The sequence below is a fragment of the Miniopterus schreibersii genome (assembly GCF_964146895.1).
Source record: "Miniopterus schreibersii genome assembly, chromosome: 15".
Lineage (NCBI taxonomy): Eukaryota > Metazoa > Chordata > Mammalia > Chiroptera > Miniopteridae > Miniopterus > Miniopterus schreibersii.
In genome coordinates, this window is record NC_138115.1 from 22,019,160 (window position 1) to 22,046,804 (window position 27,645).

Consider the following 27,645-nt stretch of genomic DNA (forward strand, 5'->3'; position numbering starts at 1 on the left):
TCCCTTACATAAATGATTTCATGGAACTTTCTAGGAGCCCCATTGACATGAAGGTTAGAGCACAATAATGATGACCTTGGGCCTTGTAGCCAAGCTGCATGGGGTAGATTCTCAGTTTCCCTATATACTAGCTGTGTGATCTTGAGCAAGTTACTTAACCTCTCTGTAGCCCAGTTTTCTCCTTTATAAAATAGGGATACTAATAGTTCCTACTTGTTCTGGCTGTTGTGAGGATTAAACACGGAAGCATCTGTAGCACTGAGAAGAATGCATGGCACAATGGCAGCTGTTTTTATTAACCCTCATTTTATAGATATGGGCCCTGTGAAGCTGGGCCTGGAACTAGCTCTATGTGATCCACCGAGTGGAATTGCCCTCTACTCAGAAGAGTTTAAAACACCCCCCGGAGACCCCTAACCCACACCCTAGCACCCCTCCACCCCAGTTCCCTCCTTCTCAAACACCCTCCTCTCCCTCTGAACTTGGGTGTCCCTTTTGAAGTGTTTAGGTAAGATCTAAGTAACTGTTTGAGGTGTTCGAATGGAGTTTTTTCTGGCACTGAGGAGAGAGAGAGACTGCCTCTCTCCCCAGCTTGGGAAAGGAAGGCAGTGGGTATGACCTCTCAGTCCCCCAGAGTCAGAGGGCACAGGGGCTGTAGGGCCTGCAGAAGAGCTAGCTGCATCCCACCCTCCCGGTGGCAACCTCACCACCCCACCTTCTGCTCAGTCTGGCATAGGATGCTAATTGAAACATGTCATGTTTTGAAACCTGAACTCATCTGGAGGGGCTAAGGAGGAACATATGAGGGGTGTGGCTTTCTAGACCTTTGGGGGGGTGGTCTCCAGTTCCCCTCGAAACCTCTGAGGGTAGGTGCCTGTCTGTCTGTCTTATCCTTTCTCTGTCTGCCTGGCTTTGGCCGTCTTTTTCTGTTTTGGCCTCTCCAGCAGGGATAAGGGGAGATGAGGCATCGCTATGTGTTTGTTGGTCAGTCGGTCTGTAGTTGACTTTGCCCAACATCATCTCATCTCTCTTTCTATCTCTGCTTCTTTATCTTGACTTATCTATATTTCTGTCTGTCTGCCCTCAGTCCTCACCAAGGTTCTCACCTTTCTTTCACCTCTCCCTGCAAACCCAAGGACCCGCCCCACCGCGCAGAGCCCCGACACTGGGGGGCCAGGAGGGAGCAGCTCCGACCCTGGGGGGCGGAGGGGGCGGTGGAATAAGGTGTCCGAGCCCGACGCGCCCCCTGGCGCCCCCTCCCGGCGCGGGGGCGGCCCTGGGAGCGCCGAGCGGGAGGTGGAGGCGCTGCAGGCCCTCGGGGCCTGGGTCTCCGCCTCGCTCCCTCCCTCTCCGGCGGGCCCCCTCCCGCGCGGCTCCTCCCCGGCACCCCGCCTCTCCGCTCCGCTCCCTCCGCCCCCCGCTGCAGTCCCCGCCGCCGCCGCCGAGCACGGAGCAGCCAGGCCGCCGCGCGGCTAAACTTTCCCCGGAACCGGCCCGGTGAGTCGGGGCCGCAGGCGAGCCGGGCGCGCGCCGGGGCGGGAGCGGGGCCGCAGCGGCAGGGCCAGGCTTTGCGCTGGCCGGGCTTGAGCCTGGGCATCCCCGGGGAGCCTGGCGGCGAACCCCGGAGCAGGCCGGCGTGGGTGGGCGCTCCTGGGCGACCTCGGGACGTGGGTGGCTCGCGTAGGGTCCCGTAGCGCGGCTCGCGCCGTGGCGCCCTCCCGGGTGCTGAGTTTCGGCCCCGGCGCCCCCGGGCGCAGACACCTGTGGCTTCCCCGGGGTGGGCCGGGGCGCGCGCCCCGCGCGGCTGCCGCCGGGCTCCGGAGCGCACTGGGCGAGTCTCCAGCTCTCCCAGGGCTGCCCAGGCTCGGCTCGGAGTTGGAGGCTGCCGGCAGTCCCAGCCCATCCGCTGAGTGCGTTGCCTGTGCCAGGCGCTGGGCATCCGTGATCTCTTTTGATTCTTCCTGTCATTTGATGGGACCTTAGGTCCCTTCTGCTTGTGGCCGGGTATTATCATACCCGTTTTACAGAGGAGGAAACAGGCTCAGAGAGGGAAAGTGGTGCCCAGGAGCACCAGCGAGTCAACGAGGGAGCAAGGGTTTTGAGTCCGAGTCGCCTGACCCGAACTACTACTCCGCCCGCAGGCGAGCCCCAGGGTCCGCGTGCCCAGGGCTCGGGGGTGGGAAGAGTGAAGACCACCGCCCATGCCTCCTGCAGCCCGGCTGCAAGCCCAGCACGGCGGAGCGGATTTACCGCGCTGAGCACCCTTTGGGAAAACAGGAGGCTGTCTCTGCCAGAGAGTGGATTCTGGTGGTAGGAGCGCATGGGGGCTGCTGCTCCTGCAGGGCAAGGGTGAGAGGGTAGTAAATTCCCCATTTTTCGGGAAGGATCCAAGGAGGTCAGGAGCAGGAGCTGAAGCTCAGAAGTTCTTCGCGGAAGCCACTCTCCCTTTCTGGGCCATTAGCCCCTTTGTCCCCCCACCCCACCCCACGAAGAAGCCCCCTCCCGAATCGTTGAGAATCGGAGGTGTCCGCTCCGTCCGGGAGCTGGCGGTGCAGAGGTGCTGCGGGCAGGGTCGCTGTCCTCCGGCAGGGGGCTCCCACTTCAGACCTGGAGCCGGCGAAAGGAGACAACGCAGGGAGTGGGGCTGTGTGAGCAATATCCCCTGGCGGGAATGTGCTTGGGAAACTCTCCGTGATGAAGGGTAGGCCCCTGTGACTGGAGCACAGATGGAATGCATCTCCAGAGCATGAAGGAGTGGGGAGCTGAGGGTCCGATAGGGAGAGGCTTGAATGCCCCAATCTTGGTTTTTATCTTGAAGGCATCCAGGAATCAGAAGAGCCTGGGAGAGGGAGAGTGGGTAGAATGATCAGAGTATCATTAAATCCCTATGAGTTTTCACCGCAGCCTTGCAAGGTGGGCACTATTATTCCTAGCCTCATTGAAGAGAGAGTCTGTGAGGCTCAGAGAAGTAACTTGCATGGTCCATATCAGAGTTAGGATTTGAACATGGGTCTTACCTTACTCCTTCCAGATTATCAGTGAAACTCGGGCTGCAGATGGGACCTCAGATCCCTCCTGCTTGTGGCTGTCAGCACCAAAGGTGATGACCAGAGACATGCCAGGCAACATGGTCCCTAATGCCCCTGCACCAGCTCTCCTTTCTCTCTGATAGGTGTCCTGCAAGAGGCCTACTGCTGAGTGGGTGACCACTCACAGGAATCCCTAATAACCCCATGTAAATACCCTGACATCTTCAGGTCTTGCTAGACTGTCACAAGCAAGCAGAAGGCTGCCTAACACTGCCAGCTGTCTTGATATATTTTCTTGGTGGAGAAAGAGTCTGTACCATTTGGTGAAGGGAAGCTGTACCATTTTCAAGTGTGACAGAATCCTTCCAAGGTGGGAGATGGCCCAGCACTGACCATGATTTCAGAGTTGGGTGGAGGCTGGAGCTGCCTGACAATGACCCTGTAGCCCAGAGGAGTTTGAGTAATCCGGGGCTGGGAGTGGTACCTCTTGGCCCTCAGCAGAGTGTCCGAGGTAGGAAGAACTTACTCTCCTTGGACGCTCTCAGAATTCCGTGTTTGTACTTTCATTTTTACAATCAAAGAGTGGCTGATGGGACATGGTCTGGCTTTCTGTAACAAAGAGGAGGCATACCAAAGAGATAAAAAGTGTGGATTCTGGAGCTGGCTCAAATTCCAGTGCTCTCACTGAGGAGCTCCGTGGCATTGGGCAAATTGCTATACCTTTCTGTTCCTCAGTTCACCATTTTTAGAATAGGAGTGTTCATAGCACCTTCCTCACTGGGTTGGTAAGAGAATTGTGTTCATGAACATAAAAAAGTGCCATTTAAATATTAGTTTTCATTAGTGTTACTATCAAGGTCAAACAGGCTAGCTTTTATCCTGGCTCTGCCACCTGCAAGCTGCCTCATCTCTGCAAGCCTCTTTCCTTCTTGTCTGTAAAGTGGGAATATGTCTCGTGTTAGATATAAATGTGTGTCCCAGAAGTCTTAATGCCGTCTCAAGCTTTAAATAGCCTAAAACCCAAAGTCTCAATGCAGACTTATTTAAATTTCCGGCGCTCTACTAGGTACTCAGCAAATTCTGGGCATTAGCACAGTTATGACTATTATGGCAACCTCACTCCTTCATGCTGTAGCTTAAACTTTATCCTCTGGCTTGGTTCTGAGCAGTATGGATTTGAGGCAGTTTTCTGGCTTGTGTGGGTAGGGAAAAGGCTCTTCCTGTCTTTCAGCCCAAGTTCTCTCTTTGTGGTCATTTCTCAGGTCCCTAAGGGACAAATGTGGTTGTGGGATGTCAGATGGTAGGTTTGAAGTTCATTTCATAAAGTCTAGCTACAGGTGCCATGTCCTCACCAAGGCAAAGGTTTCAACAGAACTCACCACCCTAGCTGCCTTTCAGATTGTCCTACTGACTAAGGATGTTTTGTGTACCTTCCTAGTAAAGTGAACACATCCAGAATTCTGAAATTTTTCCCCTTAAAGACAGAATGGTGGAGTAAAAAAGGTTCAGGGTTAGAACCCCAACCTTGGCCCTTTGAGCTGAGTGAACGTCAGTTTCCTCATTAGCAAAATGGCCATTAATCATATTTTCCAGTGTCTGTTTCTCAGCATGGAAAAGCAGAGAAAAGAAGGGAAAAAGCAGATGGTATAAATGGCAATGACTTACATGCAATTGTAAGTACTTCTCATTAGCATTCAGGCTGGACATTAGCGGTAATTGCTCCTGATCCAAGACGTTTTATCTGAAAAATGTACCTGGCAGAGGATCATTCAAGCCCCAGTCGCCTGCTGCCCTCCCTTTCACAGTGATGCCGGGCATTTCTGAATTGTGGGATGTAATTATAATAAAGCTCCTGTATCTTATTTATAAGTGACTCATTTCTGCCATTAATGGTAGCAGAGGACTCAGGCGCACACTCATTGGGAACAATGCCACTGATGCTGTGGGAAGAGAGGCCAGGATGCCTCTCCTCTTCCCTGCATTCATTATCCCGGCTGTAATTCTCCAGTGATAATGCACGAGAATCACATGGACCGGGGTTAAAGCTGACAGCTCACTATTCGTGCAGCAGCTTGGATGGCAAGACCCGTTGAAACTTGGTGCTGCCAGCAGAATGGATGTTAGAAGTCATTATATTCACAACAGAGAGGGTGGAGCAGAGGAACTTGAGGAAGGCAACTCCAAGGAGTGCTTAAGAGCATGGACTCTGTCCAGCAGACCTGAGTTTGAATCTTGGTTCTGCCGGCTTGTTGGTTGAGGTATGATTTTTGGCTAGCTTCTTCACTAGACTTGCAGCTCTAATAGAGCAGGGACCATGTCTGTCTTATTCACCAGGGTATACACAGCTCCTAGCACATAGAAAGGGCTCATGGATGCCCAATAAATGAATGACTATATGAATGACAAGTTGCTTGATTGGGCCTCAGCTTTGTCCTATGCAAAATGGGGCTAGCATAGCACCTGCCTTGTAGGTTGTCATGAGGACTGAATGAGGAAATGTTATGCACAGAATAAGCACTCAGCCCTGCCCTTGGTGACAAACTGATGAGCAGAAACAAGGACATAGCTGGTTTAATCTGGGAGAGAAAACTTTTCCCCTACCCTCAAACCAACAAGGGGCAATAATGCTAGTTACAAGAATCCTTGCATTTATACAGCACTCTACAAAGGGCTTTCATATCCATTGACTCCTAACAACTAGACAGAATGGATATTCCTGTTTTACAGGTCAGGAAACTGACTTTCGGGGTGGTGGTGATGGAATGCCCAGAGTCCCACATTTTAGAAGAAACAGGGGGTGGGAAATAAGCCCAGACTGCTGTAATCTGCTAGCTGTTATTGCTGAGCTCTCTATTGCTCCACAGAGGGTGTAAGGTATAGTGTTTAGTCTTCCATGAACATGGTATCTCTATTATTTAGAATATCTTTAACTTCTCATGGTACAGTTTCCTAATTTTCTGTTGGTGGTCTTGCACATCTGTTACCTATCTATCATCTATCTATATCTATCTATTTATAATATGTTTTTATTTCAGAGAGAGGAGGGGTAAAGGAGGGAGAGATAGAAACATCAATGACAAGAGAGTCCTTAATTGGCTGCCTCCTGCACGGCCCCCACGGGGGATTGAGCCCCGCAACCTGGGCATGTGCCCTGACTAGAAATCGAATCGAACCATGACCTCCTGGTACATAGATAGATGCTCAACCACTGAACCATGCTGGCCAGGAGCACATCTTTTTTTAGATATATTGCTAGTTATTTGATATTTTACATGCTATTTTAAATAAATTTTTTTAACTTAATGCTCTATTGGTTACTTTTTGGAAAAATATGTCTCCATTTTGCATAGTGATTTTGTATCCAGAAATCATGCTAAACTCTCTTACTAATTCAAAACAGGTATTTATAGATTCTTTTGGATACACTATGTATACAATTATAGGAGGTAAAAATACCAGTTTTGTTTCTTTCTTTTGATTCCTTTTGTTCCTATTTTTTCTCCCCCCCTCCCCTTGCGTTACTTCCCTGGATAATACCTTAGTACAAGAATGAATTAAAGAGGCAATAGTGGTCATCTCGCCTTTTGCAGCTCTTAGGGAGCTGTGTACATTTGATAACCAGGTATAATGTTTAGTCCAGGGTTTTGGTAGGTAATCTTTACCACATTAAAGAAGTTCCTTTCTATTTCCAATTCACTGAGTGTTTCTTTTCTTTTTAGTCATAAATTGAAGTAGAGTTTTTAACAGATGTTTTCCATGCATCTGCTCAGATGGTCATATGATTTTTCTTTGTCAATCTGTTAACATGGTGAACTACATTGATTTCTGTTTTTCTGGAATGAACTCAACTCGCATCATCCTATAGCATCTCTGTTGCCGATTATTTCTGCTCATGTTTCTGTTTAGAATTTTAACATCATGAGTTTATGAGTGAGATTCATTGGCAATTTTCCGTTCTGATGCTTGCTTGTCAGACTTCGGTATCAAGGTTATGCTGGCCTCACAGAACAAAGTGGGCAGAATTCCCACTTCTTTGGTTCTCCAGAAAAGATTGTGCAAGCTGGGTGTTGTTCTTGTTGAGTGTTTGGTGGACCTCACCAGTGAGGCCCCCAGTGGGTGGAAGCTAAAGTAGTGTTTGGGAAGGGCAGCAGGTTTCAGCTCAGTCCAAGGAGAAACTTTCCAACTGCGAGAGGCAAGCAAGGCTGCCTCAGGCAGGAGTAGACAGAAACTGTGACACCGGCTGTCCTGAGTGCTTCAGGGAGAGCCGAGCGACCCTTGGGCACTGGGTAGGGTTCTTCCAACCAAGGATCATGGATGAAGGGAGCTCAGCCCAGGGTGAAAGTCTGATTCCTGCCAGTTCTACTTGAGTCTCTTGCTTCTAAAATTGCTGCAGCTGCAGACAGTGTACTCACCATGAATTATTATTGCTCTGGTACTCACAGATGGAGGGATCTGACTCCATGGACTGTTCTTCCAGTTGGTATCAGTTTGCCTGGAATCCCCAGATTATAACCTGGGGCTACACCCCTCCTGCTGATTCCCCGTGTCCCCTCAGGGTTGCTAGATTTGGGGAAGTTTCTCAGTGGAATCTTCACTCAATCCTCTTATACTTAAAAGTACCAGGCCCTGTGCTAATTTGCATCCTCTCTCTTAGTCCCGATAACAACACTATGAGGTAGTCACTCTTACCCCCATTATTCAGATTAGGAAAACAAGGTTTCTAGTTGTCATGTTTTAATGCTTTCATATTTCACACTGAATCATCCCTCTCTAACCTGTTTGAGTTTGGGTATAAGAAAAAGGTCTAACTTAATTTTTTTAATTCACATAGTTAACCACCTGTCCCCATCCTATTTACTGACTCTTCCTTCCTTTCCTCACCTATGCCACCTGTTTCATCAGACACTAACTTACTCCCCATCTCCTGAGGCAGAGCTGCGGCATTGCACAACTCCGAGGACGACCGTTCACATGGTTTTGTTTCTTGGGCCTTGAGATATGCAATTTGGAAACCCTGTCATTAGGAGCAGGTCTCTTTCCAGGCTGTCTGTTCTGGTGTTGAACTTTCTGCTGATTCTAGCAGACAACCATCAGACAGGGTAGTGGCAGGAAACAGGGCAAACGCCAACTGGGCACAGCACAGGTGGAGGGAAGGAGTGGGGATCTGTGCCATGCTGCTTTGATGATGGTCTGCATAATGTATGTTTTCATAGCTGGCAAAGGCATCTGCTTCCCCCCTTTTTTTTAGTTTTTTCTTTCCAACTTTCTAGGCAATTTTCACTTGGTTTATTCTTTCAGGAGAATTTCATTTATTTACTAGCTGGCTTTTTCTGTTCCTGGAGAGAATCATCATTCAGTAAACCCACCTGCTGTCCCTCTGCCTGAGCCCATGTGAATCACAGTTTCATCTCCAGCCTATGCATGTGGTTTGGAGCGTCTGTCGATGGGATCTTTTGTTGATCCTGGGCCCACAATCAACGGCTCATTTTTTTCCCTCTGTCTGTGGCCTCTGGCTGCCTGTATGACAGATCCAGCCTGATGGGCCTAACATGGGCCTCTGGTGGATCCCATTTTCAGCCTCCTTAGAGAATGATGATCTAACTCTTCAAAGCACCTCCCAAGGGCTCCCCAGAGAAAATCTGAGGGAAACCGTAAATTCTGCATTTAAATCAGACTACCATAATCTCCTGAAAACAAGTTCTTGCAAGGCAGAAAGAGACAGAGAGACAAAATGTAATTGTAGATATAAATTCAATTATATAAATGAAACCCACAAATTCAGTTTACGGATATGAGCACAGTTTCCAGGGCCAGATGACGTAGATTCCGATCTGGCTCCAACACTCTCCAGTGTGTGTCCCAGGCAAGTCATCCAACCTGACTTTGCCTTGATTCTTTCAACTTTAAAGTGGGATTAGTGACTGCATTAAGAGACGGGATTGTTACGAGTATTAAATGAGTCATGAAGTTCCAGAGAATTAACATTTGAAAAGCATTTACAGCAGAGTCTGGCCACTCATAAGTGTTTATTAAATAAACCAGTGATTTTCAACCAGTGTGCCACAAGAATTTTTAGAACATGTGATACCTATTTAGTCAGGGGCACTGACCTCTTTTCCCTTAGATTGTCAAATAGAAAGATGACAACAGCCAACACAGAAGTGAATCAATGAATCAAAATTATACCTATTTTTGCCCTGGCCGGTGTTCTCAATGGTTGGAGCATTGTCCCGTGCACCAAAGGGTTGTGGGTTCATTTATGGTCAAAGCACATACCCAGGTTGCGGGTTCGATCCCTGGCGTGTGTGTGAGACAACCAGTTGATGTTTCTCTTTCTGTCCCTCTCCCTTCTTCTCTCTCTAGAATCAATGAAAAACATATCCTTGAGTAAGGATTAAAATAAAAAATTATACCAATTTTTTTTTTGTCTGATCAGCAAAAAACATATTTTTTGGTGTGCCGCAGAATTTTAGCAATTAGTTTATGTGTGCCATGAGATGAAAAAGGTTGAAAATTGCTGAAATAAACCAATTAATAAACAAAGATATTATATGGATTTCTTTTCTCCCAAGATATTGGGAGTCATTTTGTCATGTTCCAAAACAAATTCCATTGGGTTTTTAGAATTTGAAATTGTAGTAATTTTACATATCAATTTCTGACCTGCCTCGTGTGATTAGTGTTTTCTTTGTAAAGATGTTTTCTCTCAAATTTGACTGGAAGCTCCTTCAGGGCAGCTACACGCCACATTGCTGAAGCTGTCCGCAGGAAGATTCTTTTTAAAAGCGCTAGAACCGAAAAAGAGGAACAAGACTGTGCAGGTAACCGCTGCACCCGCCGCCTCCCGCAACCACATCAAAATTACAACTAAAGTACAGAACCACCGTCGCTCAGAGCCTCCTGAAACCTGGCTGCACAGAAGCCCCACAACCAGGGAGCTGAAGAAGCACCGAGACCAGAGGAGGGGCGGAGACGCCGGCGGGTTGGGGCTGAATCGCGGAGACGCGGCCGCGGGCCCACCTTCTGTCCCCGGGTTAAACTCAGGAGGGAATCTCGGCGGCGGAGGTTTCCCGGAGCAGTGAGGGGTCCCAGCCCCACATCAGGCCCCCAGCCCAGGGCTCCAGGGCCAGGAAGAGACGTCCCCACAACTTCGGGCTGTGAAACCGGCGGGGACTGTCCCGGAGGGTACAGAGGCGGCGGGAGCCCCAGGCTTTCCTCTCAAAGGGCCCGGCACGGACTCACTCGGATGCGCCCTCTGAGCCCAGCGCCGGGCAGCAGCCGGAAAGGACCCGGGACACTCGGGGAGGAACTAACCTGCCTGGAATCAGGGCGAGAGGTGGAGGGGCGGCTTCCTCCCAGGCAGAAGAGCTGGCAGAGGCCACTGCTGCTTTGGGGAGTCCTTCCCCCACAAAGTCGGCAGGCGGCGCCATATTTGAATCGCCAGCACCTGACTCACACCTTTGGCCCCGCCCCGTGATTCCCGGAGGCCCCGCCCCTCCCCACCTGCAGCTCATCCAGGCCATTTCCAGGGGCTTTTCTGTGCAAGTGGCCTCTCAGGCCTCATGCTTAGGACTTTCCTAAAATCTCTCAAACAAGCAGCAGCGGGCCCCATACAGCTTGATAAGCGGCCCCAGGCCTGGCACTAGCGGCAGCCTGCATTGGTTCATGGCTTGGCCTCTCCTGGACACCTCCAAGCCCAGCACAAGTAGCAGCCAGCTGTGGTTTGCTGTGTAGCTCATGCTGGGTGGCCCTGGGCAAGGCACTGGCACAGGCTGACTTTGCACCTCCCGGGAGGCCCCAGAGACAGTGCACCTGGTGGTGAGGCTCGACCACACTGGATTACAACCCTACCACAGCCACGAGTGACACACTCAAGGGGTGCACTTGGTGAATACCAAAGCCCCACTGAAGTAAATCCTGCTCCATAAGGGTGTCTCCAGCACAGCAGCTCTTTGGCTGTAGTTGCAGCTGGTCCTCACAGCCGATTGGCCTAAGGGTCAGTTCCTCCCAGGGACACCAACAGCAGCCAAGGCTCAACTACAACAGGACAGTGCACACAGCCCACACAGGGGAGCACCTAGAAGGTCCAGCTTAGGTGACTGGGGAGGCTGAGCCACTGGACCCTAGAGGACACCTACTACACAAAGCCACTCTACAAATTCCAGGAGACACAGCAGCTCTACCTAATACATAGAAACAAACACCTGGAAGCAGCCAAAATGTGGAGGCAAAGAAACATGTCACAAAGGAAAGAAGAGAAGAAATCTCCAGAAAAGGAATGAAATGAAATAGAACCAAACAGGCTACTAGATACCGAGTTCAGAATAACAGTTATAAGGATGCTCAAGGATATTAATAAGACTATTACGAAAACAAGTGAGACCATCGATGACATAATAAAGTACCACTCTGAAATGAAGGCTATACGAACTGAAATAAAGAATAATTTACAAGGAATCAACAGTAGAATAGAGGACACTGAGAATCAAATCAACAATTTGTAACATGAAGAAGCAAAAAACACCCAACTAGAAAAGCAAAAAGAACAAAGAATCCAGAAATATGAAGATAGCATAAGGAGTCTCTGGAACAACTTCAAGAGGCCCAACATTCGTATTATTGCAGTACAAGAAGGAGAGGAAAGACAGCAAGAAATTGAAAACCAATTTGAAAAAATAATGATAGAAAACTTCCCCTACCTAAGGAAAGAAATAGACATACAAGTCCAGGAAGCACAGAGGGTCCCAAACAAGAGGAACCCAAAGAGGCCCACAGCAAGACACATCATAATTAAAATGCCAAAGGTTAAAGACAAAGAGAGAATCTTAAAAACAGGAAAAGAAAAGCAGTGAGTTACCTACAAGGGAGCACCCATACGACTGTCAGCTGATTTCTCAACAGAAACCTTGCAGGCCAGAAGGGAGTGGCAAGAAATATTCAAAGTGATGAAAAACATGGAACTACAGCCAAGATTACTCTATCCAGCAGAGCTATCATTTAGAATTGAAGGTCAGATAAAGAGCTTCTCAGACAAGGAAAAGCTAAAGGAGTTCATCACCACCAGACAAGCACTACAGGAAATGTTGAAGGGTCTTCTTTAAGAAGAAGCTAATGAACAAAAGAATCTGACAAACTAAATAGATCCAGAGACATTGACGCATGCGACAGATGATCTTATTTCAGAGGGAAGAGGGAAGGGGGGTGGAGGGTGGGAAGAGATTAATCAAAGAAGTTATATGCATATATGCATAACCCATGCACACAGACAATAACAGGGTGAAGGCCTGGGGAGGGGGTGGGGGCAAGGTGGAGGGGATCAATTCGGGGGGAAAATGGGACACCTGTAATACTCTCAACAATAAAGATTAAAAAAAAGTGCTAGAATCTAGAGGCAGGTGGGTTTGGTGGCAATAGTTAGGGTTTCAGAGGCTGGACCTGGACTCACATCCTAATGCCATCAATAGTTACCTTTGTTACCTCAGAGGAAGCATTTTAACCTCCCTGGCCTCAGTTTCCTCATCTGTAAAAGGGGAAGAAGAAGAAGAATACTCAGCTCACAGCATTATTGAGCACCTCTTCCCCAAGATCTTGCAGTGACTAACGCCTTCTCATTACTGAGGACTCAGATGTCCCCTCCTTGGAGAGGCCTTAGCTTCCCACCCCATTTTTACCCCTGCACCAATGCAGTCACTCTTCGCTGATTTTCTTCATAGCCCCCACCAGATTGCCAGCTCCAGAAGTGTAGGGAAATCATCCGCCTGGTTTACCACTAAACCTGCAATTAGCACCTGACACCTAGTAGGTGTGCAATAAAAATGCATTGGATGAAGGAAGTAAGATCACAGTGAGATCCTTAAAGATGAGGGCATGTCTGGATCATGCACATGGTGGTGAAGACCACCAAGATGGTGAATGTTCCTGGCACATTTTAGCATTCACACACCTGAAAATGCTACTAGGCATTTTGGATGTAGTAAGAAACACTGGGCAAAGATGAGCTCTTCTCACAATTGTATTTGGAGCTCAATAGATATTTGTCAGTCATCTATTGATTGATTCTCACAGCATCCAATACCGGGCTTGACTGAGGCCCTGAGTAGCTCCATTAGTGAGTCAGGAATACAAGACAGAGTTTTCTCCCACTGCTTAGTCCTGTTGGGGGGTCAGATAGGTCAATAAATAGCACTTCTTCGCCTGGTCTGAGTTCTGGACCAACCGAGAATTAAGACAAAAGGCAGGGCAGCTGGAGAACAAATGTTACTGTTACTACATCGACGTTGGAACGTGCGGGCTGACTAATGCTGAAAGCCAGAACGTTGGATATCCCTGCCTGGCGCAGCGCAGGTGGTGTTGGGGGTCCTGCAGAGGGGCCCCTTCTCCTTCCCAGTAGAGAGGGAACAGCCCCAGATGCATGCCCCCTGCAACCGGGCTGGCTTTTAAGAGAAGCAGAAAAAAGCCTGAGTTTACTTACCTATTGCATCTCTCAAACTCACTTATAAATATGTGGCACCATGCACAGACCTACGGGAGGAACAAATGAGGAGAGGGAGAGAAGCCGGGGTATGAAGGTAGTAAAACTCCCATTACGTGGAAGGAAACATGAGGAAGAAAATAAGGCAAAAAGCCCTGTGGGGTGTGAGCTCAAGAGAGTCGGGGAGATCCAGAGGCCTCTAATGCCTGCTTGTTATCTGTATCTTTCTGACCCCTCCCATCCGGCTGAAGAGGAGAGGAATTTTCACCTATTGAGAAAGCACTCCTGGCCTGGGCTTTCCATTCATTATGTTGCCTGGTCTTCTCTACAGCCCTGTGAAATAAGTAATTACTATGCCCTTTTTATAGATGAGGAAACAGAGGCTAGAGATATTGACCAACTTATGCTAGAGTGAAACTGGGGAGACCCGTAAGGAGACTATTCCAGCTGTCCAGATGAGACAGGATGGTTTCTTGGACCAGGAGGTGGTGGTGATGGAGAGAAATGGACAGATTGAGACTTTTTTGGAGTAGATGCATTAGGATTGACAGGTGGTAGAGTGTGAAGAGGTTGGTTGGGGCATTACTAGAAGACAGTGTTAAAGCAGTGCTATTGGGTAACTTTTGTGTGTGGGGGGGGTTGTTTTGTTGCACTTTGAGTAGAGTAGATATGACCCTTCTAGGCAACAATTATTCAGAAAATTAAGAATTCCACGGGCATCACATCTGCACATCTCAGGGGAACTGAAACTGATGATCACTCACTCAATTGGAAGTGCTAGCTGGAGCATGCTTAGAGAGAATTAAAACACACAGGGCTAAGGTAGGGGGCTAAAGAGAAAAGAATGCTTGGTCTGTAAGGCTTGTAAGAAAGGGGATCTGGAGACACCCCGTCCCCCATTTCCTTCTTCCGTTAGAGGTGGCAGCTGCTACACCCCACTGTCGGTCATGTTCCTACTGCCCAGCCGCCTTCTGCGCCCTCCCTATCCCACCTTGAGCATAAACCTGTTCTCCTTCCCTAGAACTCCTAACATAGTTTTCTGCCCCCAGGTAGCCCCCTGCTGTCCCCAGAGGCTCTTTCCCAGGGATGAATCTGATCATGTCATTTCCCTCCTCAAAAGCCATTGACATCTTCTGCAGCCATTAACTAGAATGAAACCTGAGTTGCACCACCTGGAAAGATGTCCATGAAAAATGTATTGTTAAGTGAAAAGAGGAAATGTCAGATACGGACAGCATAAGATGGCCACCAGGTGTAGTGGTCAAAAGCATGGGCTCTGGGCCCACCCTGAGTTTGAACCGCAGCTCCTAACCTCTGTGGACACCACCACTAGCTTCAGGCAGACCGTTCTCTTTCCAAGGCTTATCACGTCAAATCTAGACTCATCCAGGGTTTTGTCCATAGGCTCTTTGCACGCTGGCTCTGGATGCCTTTCATCCCTTCCCTTCTCCCCCGGTCCCCCCAGACTATCCACTTGTCCCACCCACACTGGACATCTCACCCTTCCCCAGACATGCCTAATGCTTCCTGAGCACCACGTCTTTGCTGCCAACATACCCTGCTGCTCCTCTGCCCACTCAGCCCCTAAGTGCTCATTGATTTGTACTCTTAAAACAAGAAAGTTCTACTCTGGGGTGTGTGTGTGTGTGTGTGTGTGTGTGTGTGTATTAGAATATACATAAGAAAATGAGTGAATCTTATGGTATGTAAGTTGCATCTCAATATAGCTGTTTAAAAAAACAAAGGAGAGGGTCCTGGGGATGCCCGTTCCAAGGTCTCCCTTCTGTGGTGCCTCTTCCAGGAAGGCTTCCTCGTTAGCATGTTGTTTGGGATTGCAGGGACTAGAGATATGTCTACTTTAGCCTCGGTTAATGGAGTTTGTTGTCTGGATATATAGGAATGTAAGAAAGACAGAAAACAGTGTCTCCACCATACTGCAGGCCTCATGGAGAACTGAATAATCATTTAAATCCACTGGAGACACATTAGCCTGTCCCCCCTGCAGCAGTGACCTCTGCTTCCCTCTCTACTCCTGGGACGAGGGCCCTCAGCTCCTTATTCCTCTGTTTTAGCTGTTCCTGCTCATACCAACTAACTCTTCCTATTCTGTGCTCTACCTTTCAGTCATTTAATAAACACTTATTGAGCACCTACTGTGTGCCAGGTCTCCTCTAGGCACTTGGGATATTCTTTAGAACAAAGCAGACACTTGCCCAGGTGGAGCCTATATTCTACCTCCTGGTTTCTGCTGTCTATAACATCTGTTGTTCCATGGCTTCTGGTTGCTCATAACATCTGTTGTCCCCTGGTTTCTGCTGACCCATGACATCCATTGTGCCATGAACTCTGGTTGCTCATGACATCTGCTGTCTTGTGGCTTCTGCTGGCCCATGACATCTGTTGTCCCGTGATATCCGTGGCCTCCTGACTTCTGTAGCTGCATGTTTTTTTATTTCTGTCCTAATCCCTACCAACTACTGCTTCTCTATTCAACCTACCAAGAGGGATCCTTCTTATTTCAGTTATCCAGTATCCCGGTGTCCAGAAATTTTGCCCCAGGCTACCCCATAGATAACCCGTGAATGACTGTCAAGGACTGACCTCGGTGCAGAGATACAGGGTGAACAAAATGGAAGGTCTTGCCTTCCTAGAGTTTATGCTCTAGTGGAAGGTGAGGCAAGAAATAAATCAATAAATGAAATTAAAATGGAGTGTTGGAGAACAGTAAGTGATAAGCCAGGTAGGAGAATGGAAGGGTCTTTTTACACAGAGTGGGAGGGGCAGCACTGGAGCCAATGAGGAATGAAACATGCTTGTATCTGAGGGAAAAGCATTCTGGACAGAGGGAATAGTAAGACCCTGGGCTGGAGGCGGTTTGGAATATTCTAGAAAGAGAGACGAAGCCTGAGTGGCGGGCGCACAGTTTAGGGATGGAGTCAGAGAAATCATGGGGCTAGCAGTATAGAGCTTTGTTGGCCATTGTGGGGACCTGGCTTTTGTTCAGAACACATTGGAGCCATGGAGGGTTTCAAGCTTCCAATGACACAGTCCAACCTGTGATGAAAAGCATGGCCCTGGCTGCTGTGTGGGTGATACACCAAAGGAAGGGGAGAGTAGTGGCAGAGCGATATCATAAAGGGCCAATGCTGTCATTCAAGTAGAGGGTGGTGGTGGCCTAGACCAGGGTGGTGGCCTCCAGGTATGACGTGGAGGGGATGAAAAGTGATCAACTTTCAGCCCTGGCCGGGTGGCTCCTAGGTTGCAGGTTTGATCCCCGGTCTGGGCGCATGCGGGAGGCAACGGATTCATGTTTCTTTCTCACCTCTCTCTCTCCTCTCCTCTCTCTCTCAAATCCACAAACATATCCTCAGGTGAGGATTAAAATTTTTTTAATTTTAAAAGATAAAGTGATCAGCTTTCAGATCTATTTTGAAGGTAGAACTGAGCTTCATGGATGTCTCTCTGATGCACTTTCCCCCAGTCTCGCAGGTAGATACAAGCTCTCCCTCCTCTCTTCTTCTGAGATTCTTACCCTGGGTGCTACTGGTGGGTTCCCTGATCTATAATGAGGATAATAACTGTCATTGTGAGCATGCAGGGCCGTAGCGGAGCTCCTGGAGCAAAGTGGATGCCCAGCAAGTGAGAGCTATTATTTTGAGGAACACTGGGGGTGTGGGCAACATGAGAAGAACAGCTCTGGGTCAGACTTCCCCAGGGGCTTGGGCAGCCCTGGCTCTGCTTCATCCAGGAACCCTGGCACTGGGGTCTTACCAGAAGGAAACAGAAGAGCAGACCCCTTTACTATACTCCAACCAGGAGCCTGGGGCTTTTCCAAGCTTATTGTAATACTCACAACCCTCAGAGCAATGGGACACACCTAATCCATTCTGCAGAGTGTCAGAGAGGTAAAGGGATTCACCCAAGAGCCATGGCAAGTGGCAAAACTTGGGTCTGAGAAGTTGAACCCTGGCCAAGAGGCAAGGTGGTGTAGTGGTTAAAGACCTAGTCTTTAACCCGTGGAAAACAAGTGTGAATCCTGGCTCTGCCAGGTACTGACTGTATGACCCGGGGCATGTCCCTTCCCCTCTCTGTTCCTCAGTCTTCTAATCTGTAAAGTGGGTTCTTCACCTGGTGGCATGATGAGGAAGGGAGATTATGAATGTGAAATATTGGACAAGACCCACACAGAGCAGGCACTCAGCAGGTGAGAGGGCTCCCTTTCCTTACCCCAGGCCTGTGTCTGTGTGGCTCCTGCCTGGCATCTCTGCCAGCATTTTGAAGTAGATGCCTCATTGCCAGATGCTGTCATGGAAACCAAGAGATGGGGCAATAGGAGAGACCCAGAGGACGTGTGGGGAGGGGATTTCATTCCCTTACTCACCCTGGGGCCCACCTCAACCAGCTCATTATAGCAGTGATGGCTTAGAGGAACAAAGTGGGGATGGGAAGCCTGGTGGTGGTGGAGGAGACAAAGGCTGGCTGAGCTCAAGTAGATGCTTTGTTCCTGCGGGAATGCAGGATACAGAGCACTATTTGTGGGGCCCCCAAAGCTTGAGGGGGCTGGAGCCAGGATGTGACTCATTTTGGAATCCCTTGTCTACCCGTCATTCTTTCTGTACTCTTCAAGAGACAATACATTGCCTTTCCCTTTGAAACAACCTTCCCTCCCCACCTCTGACTAGTCAAAGGGGATGACCCTTCTGGCTGTTTCTCAGAATCAATGTCAAAATGAGTTGCTCGCTATCTTGCAGACAAGAACAGCTCCATTTGGGGACCTGGTCCCCTATCCAGGTGTTCTTCAGTAATTGGATTCCTTTTGACACCTCATTCCTACAAAAGGGTCCCTCCCCCTTCTGTACACTCCAGCCCCCGGGACTCCATCCTACAACTCCTACTGCCTTCCATTCCTCCAGCGTGTCAACACTGCTAGGCTCCCCTCCACTATTTAGAATGTAGGCTTCAAGCTTTGCAGCTTTTGGTTTGGACTCATGCAGAGCTGTGTTAGAATCCCCACTTGCTCTGCCACTTATACACTGTGTGACTGGTTCGTGGCCCCTGTGAGTCCCAGTTTTCTTATCTGTTCAGTGCAGACTGGCTTCACAGGATTCAATGAGTTAACCCAGGTAAAGCACCTGCAAACTGCATTACTATGATCACTTCCCGCCTTTCTTAAAGTTCAGGAACAAAAAAGGAAGCAGAAACACAACACACACGCACACACACACACACACACACACACACACACACACTTTGTTTATTTCTCTTGAGATGGAAAGAATCTGCTAAACTCTTTCTTTGGAGGAGATGTTGCCAGCTGCATATCAGTTTGTCAAACATTAATCATGCATCTACTATGTAAGCACTGGGCAGACACAGGCAGACAAGGTTTTGAACTTGGCAGATAAGGCAGACCTGGATCCAGGCAGTGTCCATACAATAAGATATGTGTTATGGTCTAGATGTTCACAGGGTTAAGTGTGTGCAAAAGCTGGCTTTAGGGTTCGGGAGGGGACAGTTATCTCAGCCTGAGAGTGTGACAGCTGAGGTTTGAAAGGTGAGTGGGACTTAATTCAGCAAAACAAGGTGAGATGGGCTTTCCAGACAGAGCAAAATACCAGCCAAAATAGTGTGGTATGTGAGGAAACTGTAAGGAGCTAGGATTTGCCAGAGCATAAAGTAAAGCTTAAGGTCAGGGGGTGGTGGGAGATGGACACAACTAAGACAAGCAGTCTCCCTGTCTTGGTCTAACCTGGCATCTTTTCATCACACTGAGTGAAAGTTTCAGGGTTACCAGGAGACCAAGAGGCATGGAAAGGTTTAAACTGCCCATCTATTGCCTGGAACTTCACTCTTCGTGGGGTTGTTCTAGGACCAGGAGCACCGATGTCACTTGGGAGCTTGATGGAAATGCAGAATCTCAGGCCCCACCCCAAACCTGCAAAATCAGAATCTGCATTTTAATAAAGAGACATGTGCACAATACAGATCGAGGTGTATCCAGTGCCAAAAAGTATTCAGACATCACCCACTCTGCTTCCAGCTCTGGCAAAGGGGGACTTTTTGCTATTTAAGCAGTCTAGGACCCCTGAGTAGGCATACGTCATTAGTCTTAGAGGAGGACTGGGTGGTAATTGCCCCAACTCTGGGATAGCTCTAAAAGGGGAGATGTCTAAGTCCCTTATTACCTCCCTGGGACTTCTTGCCTTATCTGAAGCAGGATCATGTGGGATATCTTCTCTGTTCTTTGTTATAAAAAGTCTTCAAATGAAAGATATTTGGGCAAGAGATTTGGCAGGTGCTACATGATTCCTTCTTTGTGATGGTTTTTCTTCAAGGACAGAACAGCCAGACCTTGTGTGTGTCACTTGTTTAACAGCCTCCGTTTATCATCTGCATATTCTCTTGACCGCAGAGTTTCTCCCACTTCCAAGAGCCGTGGAAATTAGGCCAAGCGAATTGGACTTCTGCCAGGCCCATTTGGGAGCCATTGAAGAATTCTAAGGAGGGGAGTGGCAAGTTGAATGTTGCTTGTTGAAAGACCACTCTGCTGGCAATGAGGAAGTGGCAGGAGGGTCTGGGGACATCAGCACAGAGACTGACGTCGGGGCCCAAGTGAGAAAGGTAAGGCCTGGGTCTGGCCTTGTTTTGGTCACACTGCGTCAGCCCTCAGAGGACCCATACTTCCTCCTGCTAATCGGGCAGTGGCTTAAGGACTTGGTGTTCATAACCTGTCTAGTCTGCTGGAGACTCAAGCAGCAGCTAAATTTGAAGCAACAACTTAGAACTGGCTGAGAATAAAATATGGGACCCTCTGTGGGTCATATGTAACCAATGAGATTATCTATTTAGATCTGGGCAGTTTAGGAGATGTCAGCTGGAGTCTTGGCCTCTCCTGGAAATCCCTCCTAATTCTCACACCAGCCCCTGGGGTGAACACAGAACTCAGGACCTCCGGGCCCAGCTAAGAAGGGGAAGGAAGAGACACTGTGGCCCAGAAGTCCTTTTGCTGCTTTTGGTTAATCCATGAGAAACAAACTAGAGTAGTTAGTATTTCCCAGAGTCGCTCTATGGAATTCTAGATGAAAGAAAGTTCCATGGTTGAGTAGATTTAGAAATGCTGTGTATCATATTTACAATACCCAGTAAAATGTAGAGACTTTGGGTGAGACACAACCTAGCTTTGAATCTCAGCTTCATTATTTTCTGTGTGATCTTGTACAATAAACTGCACTTCTTGGGTTCATTCCGTCTCCTTGTCTGCAAAGTGGGAGTAATGGCTGCACTGATGACTTAAAGTCATCAGGATCCATGAGATAATGCATAGCACATGTCTTGCAATAAGGAGACACTAAATAAAGGGTAGCTGTTAAATTATTATTTTTTAATGTTATTAAATTATTAGCTCTAAAAATTTATTATATATATAATAAAATTTATTATATATTATATATTATATAATATATATAATATAATATAATGTAATATATAATATATATTATATTATATTATATATATATATATATAATATAGATATATATATAATCTTAGTATTTTACCTATAAAGGCTCTAAGAAGTCTTGCAGTAAAGCCTGCTTGACTTTATTAACGCAGTGTTTCTGAAACTTACGTGATCTTGGAGTCTCCTTTCTCATATAACATACAGGACTTTACTAAGGAATTCATGCTGTGTGGGATGCTGGGAAATACTGATTTTTGTATTTTGGGAATAGTCTGGGGAAGCCAATGTCTCTGAGCCTGGATCCAGGTCAAACATGGGCCCTTCTGGGTATAAAAAGTTAGGTTTTATTCTCTTTCTCCTCTATTCCTTCTTCCCCAAGATGGTCACGCACCAGAATTGTAGCACTAGAAGCAGGGGTTGAGGCTTGAGAAGCCAGCCCAAGCCTTGGGAAGCTCCTGCTCATCCTTCGATACCGGATTCCAGTGTTCACTTTTCTCAGACTTCCCAGCTTGCCAGGCAGAATGAGTTGGCCATTGCAACATGAGAAGGCCCGTGTTCCCTAGTCTAAACCTGACACTCCACACGTACACTGAACCCCACATTGAGCCATAGTTACCTGTCACATGACTGTCTCCTGCCAGCCAGACTGTGAACTTCTTAAGGAAAGGCATCCTCTGTGTGTCATCTCAGTGCTCTAAGACAGCACTTGATCAACACCAGGTTTTATTCATCATGTTCGAGGGATTCCTAATGACTCAGCCAGAGAGAAGAGGAGTGGAAAACATAGCTCTGGGTTTCTCAGGCTGGGAGTGGCCATGGCAGCTCGGACAACTCTGCTGCTTTCCATTGCCTTGGGGAGAAGAGTCAGTTTTCTCTGATTGCCAAATACATGATCCAAGACCTTTCTGGGGTCTCTGAGTGCAGAAGCCAAGGAAGTAGGAGATGAAAACCGCGATTTCAGCTGCAAAAGGGCAGAGAGAACCACAAAGGAATGACAGTAACAAAAGCCAGCTCTCAGTGCCCACTCCAGATTTCATATGCCATGAACTGTAAAATTGGTGGCTTATTGAGAGCTAACTGAGGGCCTTGTGGATGATTTGCCTTGGAAGGAGGCAGCTGTCCCCAGTGCTCTGATGATTGGAGGTGAGCCTAGGGCAGAGGGGCCCGGTTAATTCTGGACAGCTCAGAGGCCAGAGCTGGAACCCAAGAGGTGGCTCTTGGCTCTTCGCTATAGCTTAGGGCCTCAGCCCAAGCATGCCAGGACCCCAGAAGTGGTGGGGAAAGTGGGGAAGGAGCTCAAAGCCAGGAGGAGACTGGAAGAGCTGTTGGGCACTGGATGTCCCAGGACAACATCTAGTAGAGAGTGAGGCCTGGATCCAACAGGGTCCCAATGGGAGAGTCTAAGTTTCATGGTTCATGTGGATCAGGACCCCTCTCCCCATCGGTGCCTGGAGATCCAGGATGCTGAGCCAAACTGGAGGAGGGTTTTGGAGTTGGGATGCTAATACTTCGTCCCATCTCAGGGTCCCAGCTGGGAAGAATTCTTTGGATAATTAATAATAATAATGATAACAGCAGCTTCTATTATTACCAAGCACTTAACTTGTGCCTTTTATAGTCAACCTCATATAACGCTCACTACAACCCTTTAAGGTGAGTATTTTAGCTCCATTTTGCGGATGAGGAAGCTAAGGATCAGTAAGAAGCTACAAATTCCCCCAGGTTATATAACTAGTAAGCAACAGAGCTGGGGTTCAAATTTAAACCTTTCTGGATCCCAAAGCCTGGCTCCCATACTTAAGCTACACTATTTGTCATCCCAAGGGAAATTAGATAGATCCCAGTTGTAAGGACTAGGCCAGCAGGTCTGAATCCTTCAGACCCCAATTCTCCCTTTTAAAACAAATAGTTGGTGACCCTCTTTACCACCCTGAAATGCAGTTCATACATAGATCATATAATGTACCTACAGGTACTAAAAATAGTATTAATCATAATAATACATTAATCATATGGCAAAGGAGAAAGAAAAGGAAAACCATTTATAATAAAATATTAATACATGTTTCACTGCATAACTGCTTGGGCATGCCCACACTCACAGATTTTCTGAAGCAGGCAGATGCCTGCAGCCACATCAGGCAAAAGCACAACTGCAATGCAGATGGATATAGGTGTGTCAAATTGGCAAGTCAAACCCAGCTAAGTGATTCACCGTGGTAAAGCTCCAACCAAAACAAGATATAGGCATACCTCATTTTACTGTGTTCCACTTTATTGCACATCACAGATATTGCATTATTTACAAATTGAAAGCAAGACCATCCACCAGCAAAAATGTTATGACTCTCTTTATTTAGATGGTCTGGGATCAAACTGACAATATCTCTGAGGTATGCCTGTATCACCTTCCTTCAATGTACACTATCAGAACAATCTTAGACAATTCAGAGCAGATTAAAACTGTGTGTTGAGTTTTTGTGTTTACGTGTAAGTATAATTAGGAATCTGGATTTAGATAATTATAAACAGGATTTCCCACCTACATACAGTTCAGGGAGCATTTGAAAGGTGGGCAGGACAAAGGACAGTGCTCGTTCTGAGGACTTCACTGCCCACTGCCCACTAAGTGCTAGTTGTGTCCTCCAAATCATTGTGATAACTCAAAATGTCCCATCCATTTCCAGATGCTCTGTCCACTTCCAGATGCCCCAAAGAAGGTAGTACCTCACCACCACCACTACTATCCCCATTGAAAACCATTCTTTTAGGCTATATAGTGGGGTGGAGTGGGGTCTGAGGTTTTGAGAAGCACATGGGCACCCACAGTTCTCACCCCTCCAACACACACAATGAATTCCAGGCCTCTGGCTACAGTTCCAGGTGCCAACTACTGGTGAGCCTGAAGGTGCCCAGTGTCTCAGGTTGACTCAAGGACTGGCCAGGCTAGTAAGCCTGTAGCCAAGTAGGAAAGGTGGGGAAGAAATGAATGAATATCAAGTGTTTACTTTCAGTTGGGCCCAGGTTATACTGTTAATGAGTGGTGAAGGAGGATTCAAACAGGACTGACTCCAAAGAAGATGATTTGTACCATAGTTTTTAAAATTAAGGTTGTCATTTGGGGTCTTAATGGAATGGGAGTCTCAAGATAGACAGTGTTATCCAAGTACAACCCCAGTCCTACTGCTCATCAGCCAAGTAATTTTGAAATGGCACTTCCCTCATTCTTTTCTGGTGAAGTTCTCATCTCAAAAAAGCCCAGCTCAAATATCACCTTATTTATGAGTTATCCCCAGCTTCTCCAGGACAAGGGAGTATTCCCTCCTCTGGGCTCTAAGCTCCTATTTATAACTCTTACCATGACATTTATCACCCTGGGTTGTGATTCCTGTATCTGTGTCCCCTGCTGGATGATGAGCTTCTTGAGGACAGAGACTTTGTCTGATTCATTTATGATCCCCCCAGCCCCAGCGTCCAACACAGTGCCAGCCAGGTGCATCACAGGCATGCGTAAGTGCAGAATGAATGACTGACTTGGTTGAGTCAATGCCCATGGTTTGCTAAGTTGCTCTCAGAGCAGACCCTTCCAGCTGGGTGACTAAGTGGAGCAAGTGACAATCACTTGGGATTTATCGGCTGTTTGTGGCTTCTCTTTAAGCACAGCAGCTTCTCAGCGGCACAGAGACAGGAGGCAGCGTGTTCCTGCCACAATCCAGCCCCGCTTTGAAGAGGTTTATTCAAAAGAGTTCCCACCACGAGGTTTCTTTCAAACACATCTGCATCCCCCAGTCATCTCAGCCTCTGCATTCTGTTATCTGGGTCTGTCCACCCCCAAACTAGAGCTTTCAGCAGCGGAGGAGAGGTGGTTGGGTTGCATTTAGATCCAGGCCATGGAGGGATTGTTCCTTTCTGTCTCCCTTGGGATCCAGGTTTGTGTCTCTCTCCAGCCTCTGGCTGCTGGGCACCATCCTCCTTTTGGGTCCAGCTTGTCATCCTCGCCCCTGTGGTCCATTCCCCAGCCCCGCCTATGGGAGCATCCCTTTTGAAGAGTGTGAGGAGGCCATGGGCTTTGGGGAATACCTGGTTTCAAATCCCAGGTCCCTTATTTCCTAGGTAGGTGCCTAGAGCAGGCAGTGCTGGTGTTCTGCTCAGATCTCCTTTACAGTTTCCATGCGACCCGCCTCCAACCTCGCTGTGCTTTTGCCCCCAAAGGCATGCACTGCGACCCTTCTCTGGAGGCTGCTGCTGGGCTAGGAGCCATTTTGTCCACACATGCAGAGATCCAGAAATGCCCAAGAATTGACACCTCCCACCTCCATCCCCTTGGCCCTTGACTAAACACTGTTGGGTGCTAGAGTATGAAAGCCCATCGCCCTTGCCTTAGCTGGGCCAACTTGCCCTTCAGAGCTCCCCTGCAGGATCAGGCTGGATTCTGCCTGAGATCCCAGGCTTGCTTGGCTCCTTCCCCACCCACCCCCTTCTGCTTTCTCTTCAGACCCCTACCTGATTCTTGCTCATGAATCTTTGTCTCTGGGTCAGCTTCTGGGCAACCTGAATCAAGTCAGCAACTTCTGCAGGTCACTTCACATTTCTGAACCTCAGTATTCTCATCTGTTAATTGGGGTTCGTAGCACATAGTACCCAGGGTTGTTGGCAGGATGAAGTAAGCTAAATGGGTGGGCCATAGCATAAGCCAGAGAACAGATGAATTTGATTTGGTTGACTTGCTCAAATTTCACATAAAATTTTGTATTCCCTGATTCTCTTGAGAGAGAAAAAAGAGAGACAGAGAGATTTGTCAATACTAAGCCCAAGTTCCCACTTGGCAAACTTGGCCAGAGCTGAGAGGCAACTGTCCCGTCTGACTGCAGCATGCATGTAGCAGGTCTCCACGATGCCCCTTGCTGGACCTGCTCCACTGCTTGGAAGTCAGGGTCACAGCTTGATCATCTCCACACTCCCAGCCATTCTTTCGGGCTGTGCTGCATGCTTGTTGAATGACTTCACAGGGAGTAAAGGGATGACCATAGAAAAGCGGTGTGTTTGCCAAGGTCACCCAGTGACATGCTGGCAGAGCCAGGGCCAGAACACATCCGTGGGCCCAGAGGGGAGCGTGGTGACAGGCAATTCCTTCCTGTAGCAAAAATATCTTTCCTGACCACCCCCCCTTCTCTGGCCAGGATAAGGGGGGTAGTAGCAGCAGCTCTCAGGAAAATTCCCTTGGATAGATGTCATGACCCACAGTAGTTTCTATGAATACTGAGCAAGAAGTGCCAGGGATTTGAAAGAAAGTAAAAGTATAGCAGGAGCATTGGTCTACCCTTGACTTGTCTTGGTTCCAGGAAAAGCCATATTGTCTTCCTGCGTTATTTCCATAGCCAAGAGCCACTCACCTACCCCGGTTGACTCGAGGGTCCAGGGGGAGGGTCTCAGGAAGAGATGGAAGTATTGTAAGAGACACAAACCTCTTGCTGTCTTACCTTTAGCTGTCCTGCCCCTTCTTTTTCTTCTTCTTCCACATGTGAACTCGTGGCCTAAACATGACCTGGGGTTTTCCCTTAAGTCAAAGGGCATTTGCAGTCTTCCTCGAAACAAACATTGTCTGCAAAACTTCTGAAATAGTTACTTCAATGATAAAATGTAGTAGGATAATAACACACAGCTGACTTAAGTGATTTTAAAAAAAGAGAGCCATTTTGGCAAGAAAATGATTACATCATCAGGGAAGACTTCTTTTGGACTTGTGTCTTAGTTTCTCTAAAAAGCCTGGCATGCTGCTAAACACTGTGAGGGGATCGAACATGAGCAAAATTTGGCTCCCTATTGCAGAAAGAGTAATGCTCATCTAATATTCCATGTGCTCCCTACATTTCCCAGCCCTTTGCAGGTAGTCAGAGCCAGTAACTAGTTCAAATTAATCAAATCCAGAGCACTTAATTGACCATTTGAGACCTCCAGCACTCTCTTCCGCTATAGTGTTAATCAACAGTGTTTCAGACGATGAAGCCTTTTTATCCTGGTTCCCTGAATGACTATGTGAAACAGAATCCCCTGCTGACGTGCACTGGCCATTTAGCACGGCGAAAAATTAACCTTTGCTTTGTTATACCTCCGAGATTTGAGGGGTAATTTGTTCCTACAGCATAATCTAGTCTATGCTGACTAATACAGTCCCTAACCTCAGTAACGACAGCTCCCATTTATTTTTTATTATTATTATTAAAAAAAAATATCTTTATTGATTTCAGAGAGAGGAAGGGAGAGGGAGAGAGAGAGAGATAGAAACATCAATGATGAGAGAGTCGTCACTGATCAGCTGCCTCCTGCACGCCCCCGACTGGGGATTGAGCCCGCAACCCAGGCATGTGCCCTGACCGGGAATGGAACGGAGATCTCTTGGATCCTAGGTCAATGCTCAACCGCTGAGCTACGCCCAGCCGGCTCCCATTTATTGAATGCTTACTATGTACCCACACACTTTACTTGTTTTATCCCATTTAATCCTAAGAGACAGCCCTATGAGAAAGCTATTGTTATCTCCCTTTTCCAGACAAGAAGCAGAAGTTCAGAGAGTCTTGCCTCTTATCACACAACTAATAAGTTGCAGAATCAAGATTCACCCTCTGGTCTGTCTGACTGTTTGCTGGTGTTTTTCTCCTAAACTAGTTTCAAGTTCAAGCGAGCTT

General features: G+C 47.8%; 1 protein-coding gene across 1 annotated transcript in view; it reads left to right on the top strand.

The window, feature by feature from the left end:
• Window positions 1–1,275: 1,275 nt before the first annotated feature.
• Window positions 1,276–27,645, top strand: part of HRH1 (histamine receptor H1) — a 61,124-nt gene continuing 34,754 nt past the window's right edge. The window contains exon 1 of the mRNA XM_081159384.1: window positions 1,276–1,497. The gene's annotated coding sequence lies outside the window, so the exon portion shown is untranslated. The remainder of the gene's footprint in view (window positions 1,498–27,645) is intronic.